The 26,328-nt window shown below is 44.2% G+C and overlaps 1 protein-coding gene across 3 annotated transcripts in view; it reads left to right on the top strand.

Annotated features, from left to right (window-relative positions):
- Window positions 1-26,328, top strand: part of MB21D2 (Mab-21 domain containing 2) — a 105,167-nt gene that overhangs the window by 60,516 nt on the left and 18,323 nt on the right. The window contains exon 2 of one of the 3 annotated variants that reach the window (XM_033403717.2): window positions 17,679-17,804. The exons of the other annotated variants lie outside the window; for them this stretch is intronic. The gene's annotated coding sequence lies outside the window, so the exon portion shown is untranslated. The remainder of the gene's footprint in view (window positions 1-17,678; window positions 17,805-26,328) is intronic. 3 annotated transcript variants of the gene reach the window in all.

The following is a 26,328-nucleotide window of genomic DNA, read 5'->3' as shown; positions in this document are numbered from 1 at the left end:
GGGAGAGGTGAATGGAGATTGCCAAAGGTTTTAGGGAAAAGGTGCTGGGCTTCCCTGGTGGAGCACTGGTTGAGAGTCCGCCTACCGATGCAGGGGACGCGGGTTCGTGCCCCGGTCCGGGAGGATCCCACATGCCGCGGAGCAGCTGGGCCCGTGGGCCATGGCCGCTGAGCCTGCGCATCCGGAGCCTGTGCTCCGCAACGGGAGAGGCCACAGTAGTGAGAGGCCCGTACAGCAAAAAAAAAAAAAAAAAAAAAAAAGCTGCTGATGTCTCTGAAGTAACCACATGATTGAGGGCATCCAGCTCACACCAAGGCAAGGAATAGAGAGAGAGTTAATCACATGAGCTCTAACTAGCCTTCCAGGGTAACAAAAATTGTCTCAATCCATTCCTTCCAAGGGTTAAATAAACTTGAATGTCGTTGGGCATTGTGTATCCAGGCCCGACCATCGCAGAGACTGGGACGAGGTAAAGTGTCTCCTGAGACTTGGCCGGTGGGGAGGACCCCATTCAGGTGGTTTCAGTGTAGGTTTCTGACCAAGGGAGGCACAACTAGAAGAAACACAACTGAGCAGAAATCAAAACCTGGACGACAGCAGCGTATTTCATAATCGGCAACGGAGAGTGGTCGCTCCAGAGCTGGGAGGACAGGAGCTCTGGCCCAAATGTGGCAGTTTGGGACTCCGTCTGCAAAGGGGGGGTCCATTTCAGGAGGCTGCTTGTCTGACTCTGCTAGGAGGGTAGCTCTGGCTGCTTGCATTCTGGGCCTGGGCACTGCGTGAGCACCTCTCTCCCTCAGGCTTCTTGACATGTGGGCAAAGAAGAGGGCATTTATTTCTGTTTAACGGATGAGGAAACCAAGGCTCAGGAAAGTGAAATAACCTGCAGGTTAGGCGGCTGGTAAGTCACAGAGCCAGGATGGAAATACAGGCGTTCCCTTCCAACGTCTGGAGCTCTTTCTTCCCTGACCCAGCTATAGTTGTTTATATGTACGTACTGTACATGTGCCCTTTGGCAAATTTCACTGTGTCCCAAATAGAGAGATGTTTCTCTTTCTGTGACTTTATCAAGTCCAGTTTTCAGGAGCAGACGTCCCTACCTCTATTGCTTTTGAACCGAGTAGGATGCTTGGCGTCTCTTTAGTCCCGATACAGCATGGTGTTAGCAGAGTTGTCCCTAAGTGGTGATGACAGTCCCGTGTCATCACAGCGGATGGAGAAGCACGGTTACTGAAGTTGGGTTCTTAGCACCTTCACTCCCTGGAAGGCTAATCGGCATTCTGCTAGGACACGTCAAAGACGGGAAGGAGCTTGCTTTCAGTCCTTGTCTTTTGTAGTTCCCCTGAAAGGACAGCCTTAGTGACAGACGATCTTGTTTAGCAAGCTACAATTGGGGCTGATGGAGCTCCGCCCTGTCTGGGGTTGAATAGTGTTACTCTCTTTGTAAAAGCATCCATGTCTCCCCATTACCTGAGAGAGAAAGTTCACATTTCTCTTGGAATTCCAAGCCTCCCTGTGCACCTGGCCTCCCAGTCATCTCCTTCTCAGGCCTCCCTAGAGCCAGCCTTCCAGTGTGCACCATGGCCTTCCCAGACTTTCTGAATGACCTCTGCCACCGCCTCCCCGTTAGGACCCTAACTGTACTCTGAATGTCACCTTCTCCAGTAAGTCTGCTCTCCCCTCACCCTTGATAGTCAGCCTTTGGTTAGTCAGCTATGACCATCTTCTGCCTCCACTAAAGTGCCCAAATCCCTGCTTCCATTTACTCACAGACTCACCTCTACCTCACAGGACCTGGCAGAGTGCTGGGTGTAGGGTAGATGCTCAAAGTGTGCTGATTTGAAGGGTTCAAGTTTTGTTTCTGGGTGGAAGTGAATGTCAGAGCACAGTGCATTCCCTGGAGGCTGGACGAATCTGCCATCATCTTCCTCCTGTCCACCGTGGGGTGGAAGGAAATGAGAAGAGTGCCGGGCTGGGGGTTAGAGAAACCAGGGTGTAGTCCCAATCGACTCTCTAGGCTGCGTGACCTGGGCCAGTAGCTTTAAGTCTCTCTTAAGTCTCTCTCAGCCTCAGTTTCCCTAGCTGTCAAATGGGTGTGGGCCAGACGACCTCCCGCACATGCTAAACTACGTGGGCGCTAGCCTTGTAGGTCTGGGAAGGGATGGCCACGTGTGCTCTTCCCACCATGTGTGGCATGCTACTCTCTCTCCTCCGGTTCCTTGGAGACTCTGTGAGTCAAAGACAGTCAGCCAAAGAGTGGGGCCCCTTTGTCAGCTGTCCTGCGGTAATTTCACCAGAATGGCCCTCACCGCTCGCAAAATTAGCAGCAGCTTCCGCAGCTTCTGAGTAATTGGAGAGTGTCACTTCCCAGAGAACCCCAGGGATCCCACAATGTAAATGTTGTCGGAATCTCCATTGGCATTTTGGTGATTTTTCTCCTGTTACATAGATGACAGGGCGAGATTGATAGGACTAATATTGTTTCTTAGGGCTTTCCTCCTCCCACCTATCGCTGGCGTGAAGGATTTTTTTTGAATTTTCTGAGTATCACTTACACAGTGTCCTCTTTTATTAGTGTTTGACATTATTAAGGATAACAGTGTAATTTAGAGTCCATTCTTGCAGTCGAGGTGATTTAAAAGGAAACAAAGCTTACACATTCACTGTAATTTTGTGTCTAAATCATCTCCAATATTTATGGCATTAATTTCATAGTGCAACGTGTTGTATGCCGGAACAGCATGTTACGTGAATGACTGAAGGACGTGTCCTGTGGTAGTTGTGTCCTCAGGCATGTAACTGACTCCGCACACAGATTAAATGACCAAGTGGAGATTCAGACACCTCAGGCTCTGGCAGACGGCCATGCTCGACATGGTGGACCACGTTCATGATGTATCTCACATTCATTTCTTCTCTCCATTCCTACTTCAGCTGCACTCTAGGGCAGCTTCTTATTTCCGCCCCTGGGGCATTACAGAAGACTCCTGCTTGACTTCCTCGCCTCTGGTTTTGTGTAGCTAATTCATCTTGTACTACATGCCCACCAGTGGGAACTCTCAGCTCTAGTTACTGCCTAGGCATCTCCTTACTCAAGGATCTGTACTCACCCTCCACGGTCTGAATTAGAAGTGGCAGATGCCCTGGCTGGCATCCTGTCTCTCTCCGCACTGCACGTTGAACCTGTCTGATGCTTTCCTGCCTCTCTGACTCGTTCACTCATGTCTGCAACCCGGTGCTGCCCCCTCACCTGTCCAACTCATCCTTCCTTCCAAACTTAATCCTTTGACAAACAACTCCCAGCCTTCAGGGATTTCTTCCTCTTCCAAACCTTGCAACTTTTAGTGTAACCTACTGTATTAGTGATTTATTGTGGTGTAACAGACTCCTCCATAACTTAAAACAACAGACATCTGTTATCTCCCACTATTTCAGAGGGTCAGGCATCTGGGAGCGGCTTAGGTAGGTGCTTGGGTCTGGCTCAGGGTTTCTCAACCAGGGCTGCGGTCATTTGAAGGCTTGACTGAGGTTGGAGGATCCATTTCTAAGCTCAATTATGAGGCTTTTGGCCAGAGACCTGAGTTCTTCTCCGCTTGGTCCTCTCCAGAGGGCTGTGCGTTGATATGACAGCTGGCTTTCCCAAAGTGAGTGATCAGAGAGAGAGAAAGAAACACCAACTTAGATGGAAGCTGAAATGCCTTTTGTTACCTAATCTTGGAAGTGAAAACCATCACTTCTGTTGGTCGCATTGACCCACCTTGGTACACTGTGAGAGGTGACCACTCAAAGATGTGACTACCAGAAGGTGAGGTCATCAGGGGCCACCCTGGAGGCTGGTTACTGTACCTGCCTTGTCTTTTTCATTCATATACTCTGTTTTCCCAGCTAGCTTGGGAACTGTGCAAGTTCAGGAGCTGGTGTCATTCACTGTTGTGGCCTCATTACTTCATTCAAAGTACTTTTTCATGGAGATGCTTATTTTGTATTCACAATAAGCTGTTGGCTTTAAAAAATAGGGGGGGAGGGAAATGCAAGAAACTAAGGCCCAGAGGCGTTAGTTATCTAAATCAGTCAATCAGCTACTATGAGGCAGAGCTTGTGAATTCAGCCCTAGGTCCTTCTGATCTAAAACCTGTGTTCTTTCCATTCTACATGTGGTTTGCAGATTCTGATTTCTGTAAAGTATTTTCTACAACCTGCTTCCTGTCTGTAAGCTCTGGTGAAAATTAAGAGACAACTCAGCAGCACCCAGTGATTGCAGGAAATATTTGTATGTAACAATCCCAAATTGTATGCAAGTTTCTAAGAGGTTGTGCTAATCAACTGAAACCTCGTCTTCTAGGCCTTCATTTATTCAGCAATTGCTTCATCAAAGCCTCTGATGTCTGGCTGTTCTACTGGACAAGGTCGCTTAAGAGGCCCTTACCAGTGCCGTCTTTCAGCAGGATTTTTCTTATTTGGTTACCTGGGGAGATCCAGCCTGTCACCTCCCACCACAAGAAACTTCCTACCACAAAACCTTGCACATCTGTTTCAAACAACGAAGGCTCTTGAGAACAAACTCTAGATTTTTTAAGTTTGGTAGGATTGGGCTATAATTTAAATGGGAATAACTCCTGATCAATTGCCCCAGATACTGTGACTTAACTTCACAGGGAGGGTGGAGGGTTTGTGGGGAGAGAAGAAAAGCAAAAAAGCAAAAAGGAAAAGTCCTTGCTGTACCCTCAAGCACAAAGTTATGGTGGCTGAATTAAAAGAGCTTTGATTTTCTTTTTCATTTCGAACATACTCTGTCCCCCTTAGTTGACTTTGAAACTGTGGGATGAGTATAAGCGTTTCTAATTTCAGCCCTTCTCCCTTTATTCTCTGCAAAAAGGGGAGCGCGGCAGGTGGCTTTCTAAAACTTGAACACCTCCAGTTTTTGTGTTCCCTCTCATGATCACCTTTTATGTCCGCAGGGGACCTTTACGCTTATTCTTGTAATGCTCCTTGAATTTTTGACTTATTAACTAAAGATACATTTAAAAAAATACTTTTGATTTAGGTATGTCCTCCAGGCCTCAGTGCTTGGAAGAGTTCCGAGTATTGTTTTTCAAGCTCTTTTCTTATCTCTGCGTGGGTATGCTTTTTGTTTTTTATTTTTTTCAAGGCCACGGGGTGGTTTAATATTACATGCCTTACCATAGTGAGTTTCCCCCAAACGGTGGAATTTCTTGGATCTCTTTAAAGAGTCTGAAAACCGTGGGGAGGAGGAGAAAGGGATTTGAAAAAGAATTGGGAATGAGCTTTCTCAGATGCGTTCCTACACCTCGGTGGTTATAAGTTTGTTTTCTGTGTAGATTGACGTTTCCTTTGGCAGCCGTACTCTTGAGTCAGATTCCTCAGAGCTCCAAGGAAGTTTCCATTCTGATTATGGTGAATTCTGTCTCACTATTTTGTTTTATTTTTGCATATAGCAGGCTTAGATAAATAACACTTAAATATGTATATATAGACATACCCACAAGCACAAAATATTTCCAGATGTGTCCATATTTATTTGCAATTCTTCTCACTCTTACCTTCAGTATGAATGGGCATTTACAAATTCAGGGGCACAGTTGTAAGTCCTTGAGAGGCATTACCTGATCAGGTAGCGTTAAGCAGTTTAGATACATTTTGCAGGGCCTGTGCAGACATAATTGCTAGGAACAGCACAGGTAGGATGTGTCCGCCAGAAAGAATTTAGAGCAGGGACATGAGTGTCCCTGTGGGTGGGGTTTCCTTAGAGAGTGCTAAGGGGCTGCTTTGCACCTAGAAGGAAGGTATACAAATCCAGAGAGGGACTATGGAAAAGGAATTAAGGTGACCTGGGTATGTTGGCCTCATCACCTTCTGATGTGCATACCTTTGCTTATAATAAACATGCTAGTAATCATACTTATTAATATGTCTAGCACTTTGCTGTTTGTCCCACACTGTCATGGATTTTATCTTCTTTGCCTTTGTAGAGTCTCTGCCCCCAACTCTGCCCCTTCACCACTAGTGAGTAAAACATAATTTTCATTTTGTAAAGAAAGAGTTTATTAGCTCAGTGGCTAAGTGAGGTACAAAGCTAAACCTGGGCCAGTCGGGTCTCACACCCAAGTCTTTTTGACTTCTAATGTATTACATTTATGTGCCTCTGCCCCTAACCTAACTGACTGTTTGCAAGCTTGACTTCATAAAAGGAGAATAATGTATTGGGTACCCTGGTCCTTTCTTCTACCCCTGCTCCCAGATTCCACGAGGGCAGCATCAAGACCAGAGATGCTTCTGTATTTCTAATTTCTATTACATTCTCAGAGTATGACATATATTGGAAATTGTAGCAGCTTAAAGTACGTCCACAGATTCTTTGACACTTCCTTTAAAAGATGAGGCCTATTCTCCACGAATGTGAGTTGGACTTAGTGACTCATTTCTAATGAATAGAAAAAAGTGAAAGTGATAATGTGTAACTTCAGGGACTGGATCATGAAAGGCACTGTGGCTTCCTCCTTTTTCTCTCTGTTGGATTACTTGCTCCTAGGGGAGGTACCTGCCATGTCATGGGGGCACATAGCATGTCTTATGTAGAAGCCTAGGTGGGGAGGAACTAAGGCCTCTGGCAGCAGTCAGTGAGAAACTGAGGCCTCAGTTTGGAAGTGGATTATTCGGCCTCAGTCACGCCTTCAGAAGACTGCAGCCCCAGCCAGTGACTTAATGGCAACCTCGTGAAAACCCTGGAGCCAGAAATACCCAGCCCCACCACACCTGAATTCCCAACTTACAGAAACTGTAAGATAAGAAATGTTTGTTGTTACAAGTCACTAAGTTTGGGGATGTTCTGTTTTCTAACAATGTATAAGCTAATATAGAAACAGATGGATGGTACATCAAAGAACTCCAGGCTTATGATGTTTGTGATAGTTAATGATAATGACTCAATGATATAAGCTATTATTTGTAGACACCAGCTACTTCTCAGTTGTTTTCTTTCAACTCTGAGAAATGTAGAGTGGTTTTGAGTATTCCCCAAATTTTATACTCACCCGAGGATCACCTAAAAATACACAGTCCAGAGCCCCACCCTAGACCCGTGAAATAGCACAGCCTAAGGATGAGGTTTTGAAGTTTATATTTTAAAAAAAAACCAAACCCTTTTGCGATGATTCAGATGCAGACAGCCTGAACATGTCCATTTGGGAACCAGTGAACTAGGACCTTTCCCTTTTTCCTTAAAGCCAGTTTTGATAATCAGGGTTTGCTATGGATAATTTCATCTGAGTTCTCTTTCAGGGCCTCCATCTTCTGTGGTGGGGGAACATGCAGCTAGGTCCCCCCTGGAGCCTCATCTCAGGCTTGGCATGGAGCCCATGTCAGCCCAGGGACTGCCTGGTCAGGTCTTGTGTGTGACCAGGAGTAGAGAATGGAGATGGGTTCCAGAGCAAATGCCTGGTATTAGTCTCAAAAACAGTCATGCTTATGTTTGAGTGTCTCTCCCTGTACACAGACTTCAGGAGGCCCCTTTGGGAGAGAATAGAGCACAAAGGAAAGTCAGTAGCTAAGGTGAGCACTCCCTGGAGGAAAGTTGTTAGCCTTCTAGAGTAGAAGAAGTCCTAATACCTCCTGGATGCTGACAGAGTTCTGGGTAAAACAGGGCATGTTTTAAGCATGTGTTTTCAGTTCAATGAAATACCATAATTTATAATTGGTCACTCAAGCATATTATGACTGTACACTGGGTATAAGTTCTTTGATACATATGTCTATGCCAAGTTTCAGTGTTTTATTGTATGACATGGATTGCTTTTAAGGGAAAAGTCCAGGCTGTTGAATATACCTATTTCCCTCTATAAGCTCTGTTCTAGTGTCTCTTCAGGCACTAAGTACCTGTGTGACCTTGGGAAAGTTACTTTCCTGCTTTAGAACTGAAGTCTTTTCATTGGAGAAAGGAGAGATGTAGACAAGAAGATCCAAGTTCTTATCTAAACAGGTGAATCAGTTCAGCATTGTATTAGTTGACAAGGGCTGCTGTAACAAAATACCACAGACTAGGTGGCTTAAACAACAGACGTTTATTTTCTCATAGTTCTGGAGGCTGGAAGTCCAGGATCAAGTGGTCAGCAGATTTAGTTTCTCCTGAGACCCCTCTCCTTGGCTTCTCAATGTGTCCTTACATGGCCTTTCCTCTGGGTCTCTTTGTGTCCAGTTTCCTGTTCCTATAAGGACATCAGTCTGCTGGGATTAGGGTCAAATAGAGTCACATTTGGAGGTACTGGGGGGTTAGAGCTTCAAAGTATGAATTTGAGGGGCGCACACTTCAGCCCATAACAAGCATCCAGATTACCTTTGGATGTTAGAGGTCCACTGTGAAGCAATGGCCAGGGTTAGGTGCAGAGCACCCATGGGCATCTATAGCGGAGGCAGAACAGACAGTAAACCCCCCTCTAGATATCTGGTCCTTTCTCTGCTTTCCCAGAAACAAGCTCTGAGATTTTCTCTCTGTGTTAGCAGGGTCAAAGTTAGAGTCACAGGATGCTAGTGACAACCGGGACCTTTGAGTAATGCCCTTTATTTAATAATAGAAGAAGGTGAGGTCCAGGGAAGGATGGTGCTATGTTTATAATTAGGTCTCTTGATTTATGACCCAAGTCTATTCACTCAAAGCCAAATCAGAGCATATAACCATACTCTCTGACATCACTGTTGCCTCACTCCAACACCTCTGAGATAACCCAGCTTAGGAGAGGTAGGACATTTTTCTCAAGCTCCAAGGAGGGGAAGATATAATGGTTTTTCATAGGGAATGTGCTAAGAACATTCCAAAAATAGTGACATCCTGTAATCAAAGCTTTTTGTCCAAGGCAGGGCTTTTCTCACCACTTTGTTCTTGGTCTTCCAAAGGAGGGCAGGTTTTTCACCATGAGTTGTAGGATCAAGGCTAGTAAACCTTCAAACTGACAAGAGTTTTGTTATATTTAAACAGGTGAAGAAGAGAGAGAAACAGAAGTGAGCCATTTACTTCTTTAATTCCAGAGTTAGAACTGGAAACGATTTTTGATATCTAATTAAACTGTTTTAGACCCAGCAGATTGTCAAAATGTTCTAAGCAATTACATCAAATTGTCATATTTCTTTCTGGAATCTGTAAGTGACTTGGGGATCAGAGACGTGACCTGGCCCTTTCTCTGGGTTAAGTGGAAAAAAATTGCAAATATTGCTACACGCTTTTAAGAAACTTTTTAAAGATGCAGGGGCAAATTGAATTAGAATAATCCTCTCAAATATCCATACCTGTTGTAGAAAGCAGTCATCTACATAATCCAGATATTTCTGTCTATCCTGGGAAAGAAATTCTGTGAGAATCACACTGCTGGTCCCGGTTTGTCTCAATCTCATGCTAAAATAACTAGCATTTCATTGTGAACCCATTGAAAGAAGAAGGCTGCCCAGATTTTTCCCAGATTCTGAAACAGGGACATCCGAGTTTAAGCATCAGTTACGTGTTATCTATAAAGTGAATTATCTGAGCGCAAAAATAGAGATATCTTTTAATATTTTACAGGAAGGATAAGCCTGCTTTTGTTGTATCTCTGCTATTCATGAGACAGAATATTTGTACGACTGACCCACTCCTTATTTTTGCAGAGTTTTAAAATGATTTATTCATTCAACAAATAATTAATCGAGTGAGGCTTCCTGCACTAGGGATATAGCAGTGAATGGCAGCAACAAATACATGTTTCTACTCTCAGGGAGTTTAGTGAGAAAGCTGGACCTTCATAAAATAGTTTCACTTTTGAAAGTATAATTGCAGGCTGGGATACATGCTCCACAGGAAAGAAGCATGGTTCGAGGAGGTATGGGAGCAGATAATGAAGGAGCCTGCCCCGGGCTGGAAGGTTCCTCACTGAAGACCTGATTCTGGGTTGAGAAATGATGGATGAGGGAGAGACTAACTAAATTGGAAGGTCCAAGAAGTGGTGGCAGAAGACAGGGGTCTGACAAATAGGTCAGAGGTCGTGTAATAGGTCCAGTAAAGGAGAATTAGTGGGTTGGGAATGAGAAAATTTGGATTTTTGTCTGTCTTGTTTCCTTTTTTTGGTGTAACTCTGGGAAAGGTGGGTTCTTTGGGCCTAATGTCCTTATTTGCATAATGACTGAATTTGAATCAGAGAATCTGAGGGACCTCAGAGTCCCTGAACTAGATTCTTTCATTCATACAAATTGACCAAGCACCTGATGTGTACCGGGTAATCTGATTGGTCCTGCAGTTCAAAGAGGAATTATCTAGGATCACTGACCTCAAGCGACTTGGTCCAGCAGCGGAGACAAATAGATAAGGCAATCCATTGTGTTGCCATGTTGTGAGTGTCACAGGAAGACAGATGAGAATGGGATTAACCCTGATGGGAGGAGAGGGGCAGTTGGGAAGACTTCACAGAGTAAAGGATCTTTGACCGAAAAAAACAGGGTGAAGTCATTGTTCAGGTATGAGGACAGTTGTGGAGATTGGAAATATTTATTGGAACATCAATGAGTTAACACTATTCCATACTCTATATCGATAACTTAGTCACGTCCTTTTGAGCCTCTACGTGCACCTCAGACTCCAAGGTTGATTATGAAAATCCTTGCCCTGAGTCTCCTTGCTCCATAAGGCTGGGGAAGAGTAGAAGCAATTTCCATGTTCTGTCTTGGTATCCCATCTGTCAGAAAATGCCCTTTACACAGCAGGGTTGTGGTGACTTAATTATTGTTTGGGAGCTATTTAGACATTCAGGTCAAGGATGAAATTCTGTTGCAAAACTGAAAGCACATGAGTAAAATGTTGGAAAATGCAGTGGAAGATTTTTTTGTGTGTTTTGTTCTTATAGGGAAAGATTTTAAATGGCCTGACTCTGCTGCCATGGTTGGGTCAGATTGTCAGAAAATTATGTTATGCACCAGAGAAAACAAGAAGAGGCTTTTGAGGAGGTGCTCTAAAATTATTTTCTGTTTATTTGCATAAGTATTTGGCTTGAATAGGAAATCAACATTCCTTGCCAAGATGGGGTTAGCATTCCTGTGATGTTTTAAAAGCTGGCCAAGGGATTGGCATGAGAGGAGACAACCCACTCAACTCAGCGAAGAGTTGCTAGAAATTGGATTGTGGTCGTTTAGTCTAAACGTGATTAGAAACAGAACAAAACAAAACAAACAGTATTCATTTTAAAATCTGTTTTTTTGCCTACTTTCAAAAAGACTTGTGAGTATTAAGAAAAAACACATGACTATAACATGACCATTAAAATACACAACAAACTCAAAATCTCCCAAGAAGCTTTGTGCAGCAGCAACTATGTTTTTGACCAAAAATATTAATTATTTTTAATGTTATTATCATTTGGGAGGCATGGATTTTAGGTGAAAGATTCCTGGCAGTCTAAGCAAAAATGGAAAATATGGTTGCCTAGCAACTCTTATTGACTGATAAAAAAGGAAACAGGTCACAAACTACTATGTATAAAATAAATAAGTGACAAGGATATATTGTACAGCGCAGGGAATATAGATAATATTTTATAATTATAAATGGAGATTAACCTTTAAAAATGATGAATCACTATGTTGTACACCTGAAACTTATATAATATTGTACGTCAGCTATACCTCAATTTTTAAAAAAGGAAACAGATCAGCCTGTTAGGAGATACATTCTTTAATATATCTCCTCTAATATTATGCAGATCTTTACACTATAAGCATTGAATAGTATAATTTTCCATGACTTCAGTAACTTTTCTAGTGATGGCAAATTCCTTTGTAGGACAGTTTGTTTGTTTTTACATTGACCTTCAGTAAAATCTTATACCAGATCGAAGCCCTTTTTTATATGGGGACATAGCTAAGGCAATCCAGACTTATACTTTCCTATTATGATTTGATGCAAGGAAAAATATTAATAAGGGATGGCTATTATCTTGTTTTGATCAGTGTTTTAAATCTTGTGTGTGCGTAAGAACTGCCTGGGGCCCTTGGTAACGTATAGATTCCAACGCTCACTCCAGATTTACTGAATCAAAGTCTCTAGCAAGGGGTCTGGGTGTATATTTAAAAAATGCACTGAGTCATTTCTTATGCTCCAGCAAGTTTAGGGAGCATTGCCATAGATGATTTTCCTTAACTATTTTTCCCTGTCAGTTGGGCTTTGTAGCAGTCATTTTGAGCATACATTGTGATAGGAGCCCGAGGCAAGAGCATTAAAAGTGAAATGATGAAGCCCAGCAGAGCCAGTTTAATTAGCTGGTCTGGAACCGTAGTGTCATTTCCCTTTCTCAAGCAGTGGTGCTTCAGTACGCTGCCCATCACTTTCCGCCTTCTCATCTGTTGTGCCGTTGATCCTTGTACCATCTCCATGTGGCAGGCAGAATGCACATCATACTGTATTTCATCAATTTTAAGATGCACATCTTCCATCAATTTTACATCTCTAAAATTTGTATGCATTTGAGGACCTAAGATGTACTCATTTGATGACATCTTTTTTTCCTGTCTTAGTGATATATAAAGTAATGGTGCATCTGTATGTTCAAAGGGGTTGACGATTGGATGAACTGTGGTGGTTCCTTTTGTAGATGAGGCATCTGAGGCACTGAGAAGATGATGTGAGCATGGAAAACCACTCCTAGTAGGGCGAGCCCAGTCTCAGACCCAGCTCTCTGTCCTAGTACTAGTTATTTGTCACTGAATAAGCAATACTGCAAAATTCAGTGGCTTAAAACAGCATTAAACATTGATTCGCTCACACGGTTTCTTGGGATCAGGCATTTGGGAGTGGCTTAGTTGGGTGGTCCTGGCTTGGGGTCTCTCATGAAGTAGCAGGTAAGGTGTTGACTGGCTCTGCAGTCACCTGACAGCTTGGCTGGGCCTGGAGGTTCCACCTACAAGCTGGCAGTCGGTGCTGGGAGGCCCCAGTTTATCCCCATGTGGGCCTCTTCACCAGGTCTTGAAAGAGGCCCCCACATAGCGATGGGCTTTCCACCCACCTCCGCTCCCCACCCCAGCAAGTGATCCAAAGGACCGAGCCAGGAAAATGTTGCGGTGCCTGTGATGACCTTGCCCCGGAAGTCTCGTGCTCTCACTTCTACACATTCGATTTGCCACACAGACCAACCCTGACTCCGTGTTCGCGGGAACTGCACAAGGGCATGAATATCAGAAAGTGAGGGTCTTTGGGGCTGGCTGTTTCCTTCGCACCACGTTGCCTTTCCAACATAGTTTTGTCCCGATCTGCTTGGCCATCTTATATGCTCTTGGAAAACTCTTTGGGGTTTATATCCCATTCTAGCACTTCTGAAACTTTAATGTGCCTACATTAATCAGGGGTCCCCTGATTCAGTAGGTGTAGAGTCCGGCCTGAGATTCTGCATTCTAATGAACATTCTAACATAATGCCCTTGCTCCTGTCCATGAACCACGCTCTTAGTAGGAAAGTGAACTGAGCCAGGCAGGCCTCCAGTGGCCCTCTGCAGGGCTGCCCTGCAACCGGAACTCCTCTCTCCTCAAGGGGTACTTGCCCCCCCTCCTCTTATTTTGACTGAGAGACTAATGGTTTGGGGGAGGGAACTAGGGAAACCAGCCCGCTTCACTAAGTTGGTTAAGGGAAAGAGAGGCATGAAGCTGATAAGAACCCAGGCATTACTAGGTAGACAGCTTGCTGCAGCTGTGAGCCTCTTCACAGTGAAGGTCAGGTTTCAGACAGCAACAGCTGGGTGCTCGAAACAGCAAGGCAGTTAGCTTGCAGGGGGGTGGGCGGGTGGGATGGAACACAAACAGCGCTTAAAGTGAAATGTGTTGATGCATTGCTCAGAGCTCAGATGCCCACCAGTGGAATCCCCATCCTCCTTTCTTGCCTCTCTCCTCTCTCCCTCTTTAACACACACGTGTGCGCGCGCACACACACACACATTAGCATTCAGGAAACCTTTAGACCTACAGTATATTTCCCTGAATAAAATGGAAGTTAGAGCTGCAGCAGTCCCATAAATGCTGCCACACTTTAAGCTGCTTGGCTGACATCTAGAATGCTGGCCCTGGCACTCTGCCTTTTTTCCTTGCCCATGGCAAAACTTCTGTCCTGTGTCTTTCTACACATCAGTTAAAAGGAACACATTAGACTCTAAGCTCAACAAGAGAGGAACTCTTTCTTTTGTTCATTTCTCTCTCTCTCGCTGTATGTACATATTTAATACATACACGTATACACACGTGTATACATTATAAATAAGGAGAAGAATAAATACACCAACATAATGCGTGGAGAGAGGGAACTCTTGAACCGTTTGAATCTATCAGGAAAACATGGTGAGGCCTCTGCAGTGGAACACAGGGCACTCCAGTTTCACATTCTAGCTGTTGTTGGGGACTTTTGGAAGGGGGTCAAGTTTATCACCTACCGTTTCTTTATCAGCCATGCCAGTCTATAACTGTAGAAGCTAAAAATTGCTATTTACCGGGCACTTACTGTGGGTTGAGCACACATAATTACATCATTTAATCTTCTGACAACCTGCGCAGAAGGTAATGATCACCTCCAGTTTGCAGAAGAGGAAATCAAGCCTGTGAGAGGTGAAAGTATTTACCTTACACAGCTAGTAGGTGGTAGTTTTGCAGGCCGTCCCAGGCCGATTTCAGCCTAAAGCCGGTGTTTAGTGTCCACTGTCACAGAACAAGATGTCCAGAGAAGGAAAAAAGAGAATGATAGCGCTGTCAGACCCGGAAGGGCTCCCAGCGCTGAGTCCATGCACTTACTTTGAATCTGTCCTTGGTGCTGTGAAGGCTACTGAGATGCATTTCATGGGACCTCTGCTCTGGAAGAGTCGATATATTCATGGGACATTGATAGGAATTGCAGTCATCTGAGGCTACCCATTAAATAGCACCCAGTCCATATACATGGCTGGTGGGAATGCACAATGGTACAGCCACTTTGGAAAACAGTGAGACACTTTATAAGAAAGTTAAACACACACCCCACACTTAACAAGTGGCACAGTTGTCACACACCTAAGTATTTACCTAAGAGAAATGGAATTTATGTTAACACAAAGGCATACAGTTTTTTTCATATTAGCAAGAAACTAGACACAACCCAACTGTGCATCACCTGGTGAGTAGATAAACAAAGTGCATCATATCCATACAGGGAAATACTGCTCAACAGTAAGAAGAAGCCAGCTATTGATTTGGTGAATTCAACAACATGAATGAATATTAAAAGTTCCATGCTAAGTAAAAGAAGCCAGCCATGAAAGGCTAAATACTTTCTCACCTCTGTGCCCTTCAGGAAATGGTAAAACTATAGGGATAGAAATCAGATCTGAGATTGCCTGGGGCTTGGAAAGGGGATTGACTGCAAAAGGGCATGAGGACATTTTGGGGGGTGATGGAAGTCTTCTGTGTCTTAATTGTGGCTATAGTTATCAAACTGTATACCTTTGTCAGACTCATCAAACTGTGTCTGTCAAAGGGGTGAGTTTTATTGTAGATAAGTTATACCTCAATAGACTTGACTTTAAAAAATACATCAGTCGGTCCAAACCCACCATTTTCCAGATGGGGAAACAGGCCCCAGATGAGGGGAATGACTTGCTACAGTTGTGAGTTGGGAATACAGGTTTCTCGGCCCCAGTCCTGAGGCAAAAGCAAACTGGAATCTTGGCCTCGTGTCTCGGTCCATGGCACATTCCAGCGAGCCCTGGAGCACTGATCCTCAGCTCTGAATGCAGCTCCGTGGGTGGCTTTTTAAAAACTCACACTCCACTGTGCCACTCATCAGACTGTTGACCTGCAATTTGGCTAGAGGTCTCCTCATTAGAGAATAAAGTAAATTAGCATTCAGCCAGAACGAAAGCTCCAGTGATGAATTTCTGTGTATATATTCCATTGACTGTGTTGGGAAGAAAAGGCCTCAGTGTCGTACCATTAATTTATTCGGAAGAGTGCCTTGCAAGGCTTTGTCATCCAGTCTAGAAAGAACAAAATATCCCAGAGATTCACACCAACATCTCCTTGCAGAAAGCTGGTGAGATTTGGAGTGAGCCAGACCTGGTTTTAGTTCCTAAATTTCTTACTTCCTCACTTCATGCCATCGAGTAACCACTTCTCTGTCTGCAAATTAGTAATCTTAATACCTACCTCTTATAGTTTCTTCAAGGTTTAGGTAGGAGATTGGGAAATTAAGCACCCAGCCCGGCTATGATAGACTTCAGCGCGGCCTGCCGTGGGCTTGTGCTTGACACACATTAACTATCACCCTGCCCATTGTGGAAACGATCAAGCCCGGGGTAAGTAATCTGTCAGCCATTGTACCACCTGGCCACAACCACTGGGCTATGTGTAGATTTCAGTAAATGATTATGGATCTGAGTCAAGTCCTATTTATAAAATAATTGATTACAGAGTTTGGAAAGGAGTGGAATTTTGCTTCTTCATTTGAGAGAAAGCCTTACTTTAACTTTTTTGCTTTTTAAGAAAAAATGGGAAACCATTGAAAACAAAATTAGGGCCCTGAGTGAGTGCCAAACTCCCAGTTGAAGGGAGGGTATTTTTCCCACTCAGACTCCTCTATCTTTGCCCAGAAAAAAATACCCCAACCACTCAAGAGACCTTGAGCTCTTTGGGGCCCAGGGAGACTTCCCTCCCACCCCTCAGCAGGGCAGCTCTCTGGGGACATTCTCTGTAATCACAAATCATTTTGCCTTCTAAAATTGAGTCTGGTTTAACACTAATGGAAATAGGGTCTACTAGGCTTAGGGTGGACTTTTCTTAAACTTAATTGTTTTTCCTCTTTTACAGTTGTAATAATATACCAAGTAAGTTTTTCATCTTCACTTGAAAATATGTCTCATTCTGTCACACAGCCAGATTTACAAAACACCAACTAGTTTTAATAACCCAAGACAACTGGCAAAATACCAACTGGCAAACTTACCAAAGACAGTAGAATTAGTTTCTTTTTTATTTTTTAAATTTTTATTGGAGTAGAGTTGATTTACACTGTTGTGTTTCAGGTGTGCAGCAAAGTGAATCAGTTATACACATACATGTATCCACTCTTTTTCAGATTCTTTTCCCATAGAGATCACTACAGAGTATTGAGTAGAGTTCCCTGTGTTATATAGCAGGTTCTTACACGCTATGTCTGTTTAAATCCCTCCATTATATGCTTCATGTGTGTGGACTCAATTTTCCTTTCCCAACTACTGTCTTCCAGTATGAAGTGGTCAGTTACAGATTCTAGTGCATTCTCTCAAGCACAGTAACAACAATGGTTTAGGTGCCAGAGATTTCTCCGCTGCTCAGGGCAGAATTATCCTCTTGGGTAGTTAAGAGCCTGAGGACTAGAAAAACTGAAGTCAGGGCTAGTGGTCAAAGTAGGACAGTCTCCCAACACCAGCTCAGAGCTGTTTCCACTAGCCCACACCACATTCCGTTTGTGTAGGTTATTTAATAAATTCATTTCACAACCGGTAGAACACAGTAGGAAACAATGCAATTACTGAACCATAGGAACACAGCTGCCAACATCTTGTTGATTCAGAATTGTCCAAACACTTCCATGTGTGGGCGGGACTGATGCAATTTGCTGGTTCAACAGTTGACATTGATAAATTGGAGTTTCGTTTCCTCAGCCTTCTGTTGGAGGTGCTAATGAGCATGAAAAGCTGGAGAAACACAGGCGGGAGAGGAAGAGAGAATCTTGCCTGATCTACATACTAAGTAATTGAGCCTGGATGATTTAGACTTGACACTGCCAGGTAATAGATGGACACTTTTGAAGGCACTAATAGAAGCCAGCTAAAATTAGCACTGTGAACATTTTAATTAAGTTCTGCTTGCAGATTGTGTGGGCTGGTATCTTCATTAGAGAGAATGTTTGCTTTTCCTAATATTCTTTCATATGTTCTCTGAAATATTCTCTTATAGTTCATGCAGCACTAAGCCAAGATTACTTGGCTTCTGGAAGATGAGGAGGTTGGGCCAGATGATCTCTGAGGTCTTTTCTACGCTCCATGTTTTTACTTGCTTGGCAAGAGAATTTGTCTGAAATGAATTGCATTCCCCACACACACATTCATCCAGGCCTCTGTTCTCGCCATTCATTGTTTCCATTCATCCGGTAAGCACTGGGATGCTTTCTCTGTGCCGGTTACTGTGCTAGGCACTAGAACAGGCCACAAGGCTACCAGGCCCCTACACCCAGGAGCTGACATTCTCATTGGGAGCTAGGTAAGTAAGTAGAGTGTATCAGGGATATGCCTGGGGCAACACATGGCAGCAGCTAGGCAGAATCAAGGAGGGCTGCTCAGAGGATGTAATACTTCAAGTTGCTCCTTGAAATAAGGTGGAGACTGGGGGGAAGAAGAGTGTTTGGATGGACTTTGCTCTGTGTACCTCCCAGGACTTTTTGCCCTAAAGGTCATTTGGCTATCTGCGAGATGTCCTTCCAGTAGAAGTATTTCTGTTAATGCTTTGGCATAGGAGTCAATGATTACTTCCATGACTTCTATATTTTCTCAACCTCTTAATCTTAATTTTATTCAGAAAAAAATTGATTTGAATAAAATGGGTTGGCAAAAGTACTGAACTTTTGAAATTAACCTTTTACGTATACATATGTGAAGTCCAAACCAGCCATGAGTAATCTTTTTTCCTATCCTTTCAGCTCTCAGCCAGGAGAGTACACTTATCTTGGAGAGATGCATTTTGTTAAGCCGTGATCACAACCCGGTTAGGAATCCTCCAGCTACAAGTCATTTTAGAGATTATCAGACATTTATTATTATTATTATTTTTTGCGTTACGCGGGCCTCTCGCTGTTGTGGCCTCTCCCGTTGCGGACGCGCAGGCTCAGCGGCCACGGCTCACGGGCCCAGTCGCTCCGTGGCATGTGGGATCTTCCCGAACCGGGGCAGGAACCTGTGTCCCCTGCATCGGCAGGCGGACTCTCAACCACTGTGCCACCAGGGAAGCCCCTATCAGACATTTATTGACTCAATGTTTTTAAAGCAAATTGGATTCATTTTTGTATGGCATTAGTCAAAATTAAATCTGTTCTAAACAGAATTTCTTTGCAGGTAATCCTGATTTTTTAAAAAATGTTAAATGTGTTTGTTTAAAGTTACCTATAAATAACGAACTCAGGATATTCAGTGTGAAAATGATGTTTTAAAAGATGCCAATTTAACTTTGAACAAATACTATAGTAGCTTCTAAATGTGTCAAAAACAACTTCTATCATATTATTATATTCTATCATAGCTGTTTGGTAGAAACCAGAGAAATCAAACGTTAACTGATTATTGGCATTAGTGTGATGGCCGGGCTTTCCTGTAAAGGATTTAGGTTTGTATATTTATAGCCCATCTCAGCAACTCTGTGTGGTCATACTTTACTCTTATACCAGAGTGTCAGTGCCGATCCAAGACTTAGGAGACCTTGACCCACTCCAGGCTCTGACACTCACTAGCTTTGTGGGTTTTAAGTGCTTGTAGTCCTGCTTTGGCATTCTTGTCCGTAATGTTCTCATCCCTACAATGAAGTGGTGAGACTAGATGCTCTAAGGACCCTGGCACTTTTGAGATGGATGAATGTGAGTGACGAATGCGTCCTTCCCATTTGCACGCAGAGAAGCAAAGCCATGAAAGAGAAAATGATCCACTCGTGTCTGTGGGGAGCGTCACTGGCTCAATAAGAATAGGTCAGCATGCTCTCTCTTAATCACCCTCATAGCACTTACTTGATATTGGATTTTATGGTTCACAAAGCCCAGTGATTTGCATTTGCTCTTATGTTTGTGGGATAACTTCTAGGTGGATATGTAAAGGGCACAAGAGTAATAAAGTTAGTTGGCAAGATCTTGTTTTAATAGTGAATTCTATCCCACCATGCCTATCAAAATGGGTGTCTGAAATGAACTAATATTACTTTTTTTTATTGAATCTTATTTAGAGGAGAAATGAATAATTAAAGTGAAACAGTAAGAGTTACTCTCCAGGGTATCACAGGTTCTCCTCTTCAACCACGTTTAGAAACAACTTCCTGTAGGAGTGAAGAATTGAAGCAGATTCCCCCATTCCCCATTGCCTTTGGATGGATTCTGTTAAGCTTGTTTGTGCTCATGTAATTGGCTTCTGTATGACTTGCTGTGAATAATGTCTCTTGGTAGCCTCACATTTAGGAATATGATGAATATATATTTGTTTGTTTGGAATCAGATCACATATTTCCATGTAAAAACACCCCAAATAATGCCTGCGTTCATCGGTGCCATTTTAACTCAGTCACCCGCTGAGCCCTAATACCTGTCTTCTTAGCGTGGGTTGGGGGTAGGAGTCTGTGTAGTAGGAAGGAAGAGCGGTTTTGAAACCAGCACATCATTTCCTTGGCCCGGCCTCTGGAGGCCTCCCTGTCTCTGACTTCTGTCCTCAGGGCCTTCCAGCGCAAATCACAGTCCAGTGAATCAAAGCTCGCATCCCAGCCAGGCAGGTGGTCTCCACTGTGGTGAGAACGTCTCACTTCGATTGAACACATTTTATACTAAGGAGTAAATGGTAATTAGCACCTTAACTTCCAAGAAGCAATTTCCATTTTCTCTTTTTAATTGTGAAAATGAACCTAATGGGTAGAATTTCAGGCAAGAGGAGAGGGAAAGACAGAAAATCCAGGCCTGAAAATCTGTCTCCAGGTTCAATTCTCCCTAGATTTCCCAGCTTCTTTCATTTCTGGACCCCTAGTGTTTGAAAGCTTTAGTCCCTTTGCCATCTCCCTGGAGCTGTGAGAAGGAGCTTAAGAAAAGGGGGAAACGAGATGTGGCTAGTCGTTCCCACTGACCTGTGTGAGATGTTTGTAAGTCTACTGTCTTCTTCTTTATACATACATACATATATATATATATATATATATATATATAAAATATACATTGGTGACACTGCTTGGCATGCAGGGATCCCAATTCCCTGACCAGGGATCGGACACGTGTCCCTTGCCTGCAGTGGAAGAGCAGGGTCCTAACCACCGGGCCGCCAGGGAATTCCCAAGTTTACTGTCTTCTGAATCAGACACCTGGGTTCAAAGTTCAGATCCACAGACTATGTAACTTTGGGTAATTATTTAACCTCAGAATCTCCCTTTCTTCATACCACTCAGGGGCAGTGTAAAGGTGAACAGTAATACATTAAAAATCCTTGGCTCAAAGTAGACGCTCAATAAATGGGCTATGTTATTAAGAGGCTAGGAGTGGTTGGATGATGGCATTAGCAATATCTGGAAGACAGCAGCATCAAGAAGAATTTTCGTATCAGTGACATGGACATTGTTATTTCAAAGAGGCATAATGTCAGACTCTTCTGTGTGTGTGTTTGAAATAGATTTCTGGGAATGGAAAACAGGTGGTGAGGCTGCAATGTAGGTACCCCAGGAGTGATACCTCCAGATGTGTGCAGGTGAGGCCAGCTGAGCTGCTTCCGCGGGGAGGGGGATGGGCCTTTGCAGTGAGAGCCCGGGGAGGGGTGTGCGGGGGGCCAGGATGCTGGGGAAGCTTTCAGACACAGGCTGAGCAGTCCCCGAGGCATGCGTGCTTTCATCTGCAATCACTTGTTGTCTGAGGCGAGAATCAATACCAGAAGGAGAAGGCGACAAATCATTCATTGCCCAGAGACTGGCTGTAGATCCAGCGCCCGCTGTTTTCTTTCTAACCGCTTTAAAGAAACTTCCCCGCACGTCCTTTCCCTGAAACGTGGAGCCTCACCGCTGGACGCGGAGAGGTCCTTGGAAAGCTCTGAAACGACCTTTTGTGTTGTTAGGCATTACTCTCTCGGGGGGAATTCAAGATAGATGTATTCTGTCCCATTCTGCTTCAGTTATATCAGCACTCATCATATTTCGCTTTCTTTTTTTGCATCTGTTCCTTACTACTCATGAAGTTTAGAGAAACAACCCATACGAAGGGTCTGTATTTGCCTCTGCGTGTGTCAGTGGGGCATGTGCTTTACACCCATTGCACCCATTACACCCATTTGCTTGCTATAAACTCACTCTTAAGACATCTCCTCCTCCTTCCCTCAGCTCAGAAACACACTCTTTTCAGTCAGGAAGAACATTAAAGAGCATCTTGTCCAGCCAGCTCTCTTGGTGGCAACGAGCCGGCCTCTCTTAGGGAGCACCAGGACTGGGGGTCCTGCTCAGTTCGGAGCTGGTTCGGATCCACCTTCTCCATAGGGCATTAGCTGGAGGGTCTGCCCTCCAGGCTCCTGCACCTCTGCCAGCCCCCAACCTGCCTTGCAATGTCTGGAAAGGGGTAGAGAGAGTCAAATGAGCAAGTAAAGTGGGCATAAAGTGAAGTCTTTTTAGAGCTTTGGAATGATTAGAGCAGGGAATTTGGGGGCCCACCCCCCGCAATCCCACAACAGCATTCTGTATAGAGTAGATCTTTTGTAAGCAACTGATTTATTTTTCTGCTGAAGGCCAGCCTCAGGCAGAATTGGGAAATAGCCAGCTTGATAGGATGCAGTGATTTTCAACCCTTTTTATTCCTGCCTTTTAAAACTGTAGGACTCTTACTTCAGATGGAAGCATCAGAGGAAGCCCAATATGTAAAACAGATAAAAGTGATTCTAGGGGGGGCGGCAGGCCCAGGGGCTGCCCATCTGGCGCAGGCGCAGTCTCCCTTACCCTTCACACGCCCTCACCCTCCACTAGCTACAGGACCTGAGAGGAGGCTCGGCCCTTGGCACTCAGTGTGGAAGCCACCATAGCAGTGAAAAGCCCACGTGTGGGGCTCGGGCAACCCTGTGTGAGTCACCACAGCAAAACCCTTAACCACCGAGTCTGACTCTTTTCTTGTAAATTGAGGGTAGAATGTCAGACTGAAAGATTTTGCATATTAAGTAGTGAGATAACATGTAATATACTTGGTTCGTAGCAGACACTCAGGAAACAACAGGGCTTGTGGGGAAAACAGGGTGAGGAGCAGATCGCTTCAAACCTATCTGACCTTGTAACCAGGAAATTAACAAAAGCAGTAGCAGTACTGAACAGAAAAAGACAGAATACTCTAATACAGGAGTTTACCGTTGAAAAAAGATTAGAAGTGGCTTTATGAAAAGGGTTTTAGGGGGGAAAAAAGGAGGTAAAGTTGTTGAATTGTGGAGACAAAGAGGAAATGCACTAAAATCATACAAAAGCATTTCCATGACAGGTCACATGCCGATTTGAGTCTCGAAGAATTTGAGCGTCATTCGTTCTGTGGGTTCATGCATTCTGCTGTGTTTGAGCATGTTTTGTTTGATGGCTATTCCTTGGTTGTACAAAATATTAACATTCTTGGAAAATGGCGTATGAACTAACAGTACTTTTATTCTGCTGACATCATTTCGCTATTTGCAGTCCGAACTAGTTCATATTATAAGGACACATTCTGTATCAGGATGGACTGTTTCTAGATCTCAGTAGCCTAACCCCCAGGATTCAGGGGGACACGGGTGAGTCCGTAAAAAACTTACCTTGTGTGAGACTTGGGAATGAATTCAGATAGCTGTAATACAAGTCACCTCATAAATCTCATAAAATATCAGGTTAATCAAAAAGACTGTACAAAGAAAGAAAGGAAATAACATGTGTGAACGTGGGGGGTTAGGAGGCAGAAGCTTTTAGATGGAGTTGGCCGGATTTCAACAGGCAGGGATGGAGGGTCAAAAGGAGAGAATGAGCAAAGACTCGGGAGCTGGAAAGCAAGGACATAGTTAGGGGACCAGTAGAGTTTGGGGGATCCACTTTGGGGCTGGAGCCACTGAGGAAGGTAAGGGAGCAGTAAGACCCATGTTGAAATGGAAGTTGGCCTCAGAATGTGGGAGGCCCTTTTTAAAATAATTAATTAATTAATTTTTTTTGCGGTACGTGGGCCTCTCACTGCTGTGGCCTCTCCTGTTGCGGAGCACAGGCTCCGTACGCGCAGGCCCAGCGGCCATGGCTCACGGGCCCAGCCCCTCCGCGGCATGTGGGGTCTTCCCGGACCGGGGCACGAACCCGTGTCCCCTGCATCGGCAGGCGGACTCAACCACTGCACCACCAGGGAAGCCTGATTAATTATTTTTATCAGTAGTTTTTGGCTGTGCCTCGTGTCATGTGGGATCTTAGTTCCCTGACCAGGGATCGAACCCGTGCCCCCTATGGTGGAAGCACCAAGTCTTAACCACTGGACTGCCAGGGAAGTCCCCTGGGAGGCCTTGGCTACAGGGATGGTGGCCACCCTATAGGATTTGGAGTAGGTGTGATGCGATCAGATCCGACCTTGAAGGAGCTCCTTTTGACAGCTTATGCTGGGTGGTGGTGAAGGGGAGTCCAATTAAGAGGGGTTGCAGTTGTCCTTGTGAGAGAAATGAGGGCTTAAGCTCAACTGTGACAATGACATACAATGGCAACAGGGTGTATGGGGGGGGCATGACACAGCAGACATTTTAGAGACAGAATCTCAAGCATTTATCAACTGAATGGATGGTGTAGGGCTCTGGTGATCTAATGATGACAAATACACTAGTTCAGTAATGATAGCCAATACGGAGCTTGGTTTTGGAATGTTTGAGAGCTCAGGCTGAGGGCTGGCAGGGCAATGGCACGCCTGGGTTCTGGGACTGGTCTACACTGAAGTGTGGGCCAAGGTTGTGGCCCTTAGGTTACTGCTGGGTGATCCATGCAGACAGAATAAAAGAACCTGCCCTCAGCTCTGGGAGGGGAGATGGTGTTCCCTAGATTGAGACCTGCCCGAGCCCCAGTCACTGCTCATGTTCTGATCCTAGGACCATAGCATTTTTACATTTGAAAGACCTTAGGGATCATCTCATCTCTAAACCTCTTGCTAGGTGGAAAACTATGACCCATAAGGGTTAAGTGTGTGTCCAGGGTAAGTCAGAGGCAGAACCAGACTAGAACCCAGGACTGTCACTTTCCAGTCTTTTAAGGAAATCTTTTAAGTAATGGCTGTGTATTAGAGTTCTCCAAAGAAACAGAACCAGCAGGATGTAAAAGGAGATTTGTTATGAAGAATCGACTCATGGCAGTCATGGAGGCCGAGAATTCTCACTTATCTGCTGATTGCAAGCTGGAGACCGGGACAGTTGGTGCTGTAATTCAGTCTGAGTCTGAAGGCCTGGAACGAGGGGAGCCAATGGTGTAAAGCCCAGTCTGAGGATGGGAGGAGACGAGATGAGATGTGCCAGCTCAAGCCGTGAGGAAGGAAAAAGAGGGTGAATCCTTCCTTCCTGCACCTTTTTGTTGTGTTCAGGCCCTTGACAGATCAGATGATGCCCACCCACATTGGGGAGGGCCATCTACCTTACTGAGTCTACCAATTCAAATGCTAATCTCATCTGGAAACACCCTGCAGACACACCCCCAGATTTGGGCATCCCCTGATGTAGGCAAGTTGGCATCTCAGGTGAACTCTCCTAGGCTGTTAGAATTGTTGATCCGTTACTTAGTTCCTCCAGAGTAGTTTCTAATTTTTCAAAGTTTTAATTTACCCATTTCTTCTTTTGACCCTCATTTGATCTCGTCAGTAGAGAGACATTGTTCCTCTTTCCAGGTAAGCAAATTGGGCATGACAGGTAATGAACCTTCCTCACCACACAGTGAATTAATGGACGATCAGGATTAGAGCCTAGATTCCTTAAATTGATTCCATTTTCTTTCCTGTAATTGGATTGTAAATTTTGTGACGGTGCTAAACCAGTTCTAAAAGCGTAGTCCTGGACCAGCATCAACGGGGAACTTGTTAGAAATGCACATTCCCAGGTCTTCCACCAGAACTACTGAATCAGAAACTCTGGTGGCCGAGGCCCAACAATCTGTGTTTTAATAATTTATGCAGATGATTATTCTGCATGCTCATTAGAGAACCGCTGTAGTTACAAGACAGAATCTATTCAGTATCAAGGATTTCACTACATTTTGTGCATATACCAAATTCACAGAGAACAAAAAAGATGCTATTAAGCTAAAACTGACCATAAAAATCAGTACATCTGTCTTTTCTTGTTCCTCCCGTTTCCCTCTCTGCATCCCTCCTACCAACCAGGTACTTTGCGCTGACTTTTCATTAAAAATGCTTTTCTGTCCCCTACAAAGCTGGCAGAGTTGTCTTCAGCTTTGATTCATTCAACCCACATTACTTGACAAACGTGGGGAAACTAAAATCAAAAGAAAAAACAAGAAGGGAGGGAGGGAGGGAGGGAGGGAGATGGTTGAACAGATAGGCAAATACTGGAACATTTCCTTAAAAAAAAA

Source organism: Orcinus orca, chromosome 5, assembly GCF_937001465.1.
Source record: "Orcinus orca chromosome 5, mOrcOrc1.1, whole genome shotgun sequence".
Classification (NCBI taxonomy): Eukaryota; Metazoa; Chordata; class Mammalia; order Artiodactyla; family Delphinidae; genus Orcinus; species Orcinus orca.
This window is presented reverse-complemented; position numbering and strand designations above follow the sequence as displayed.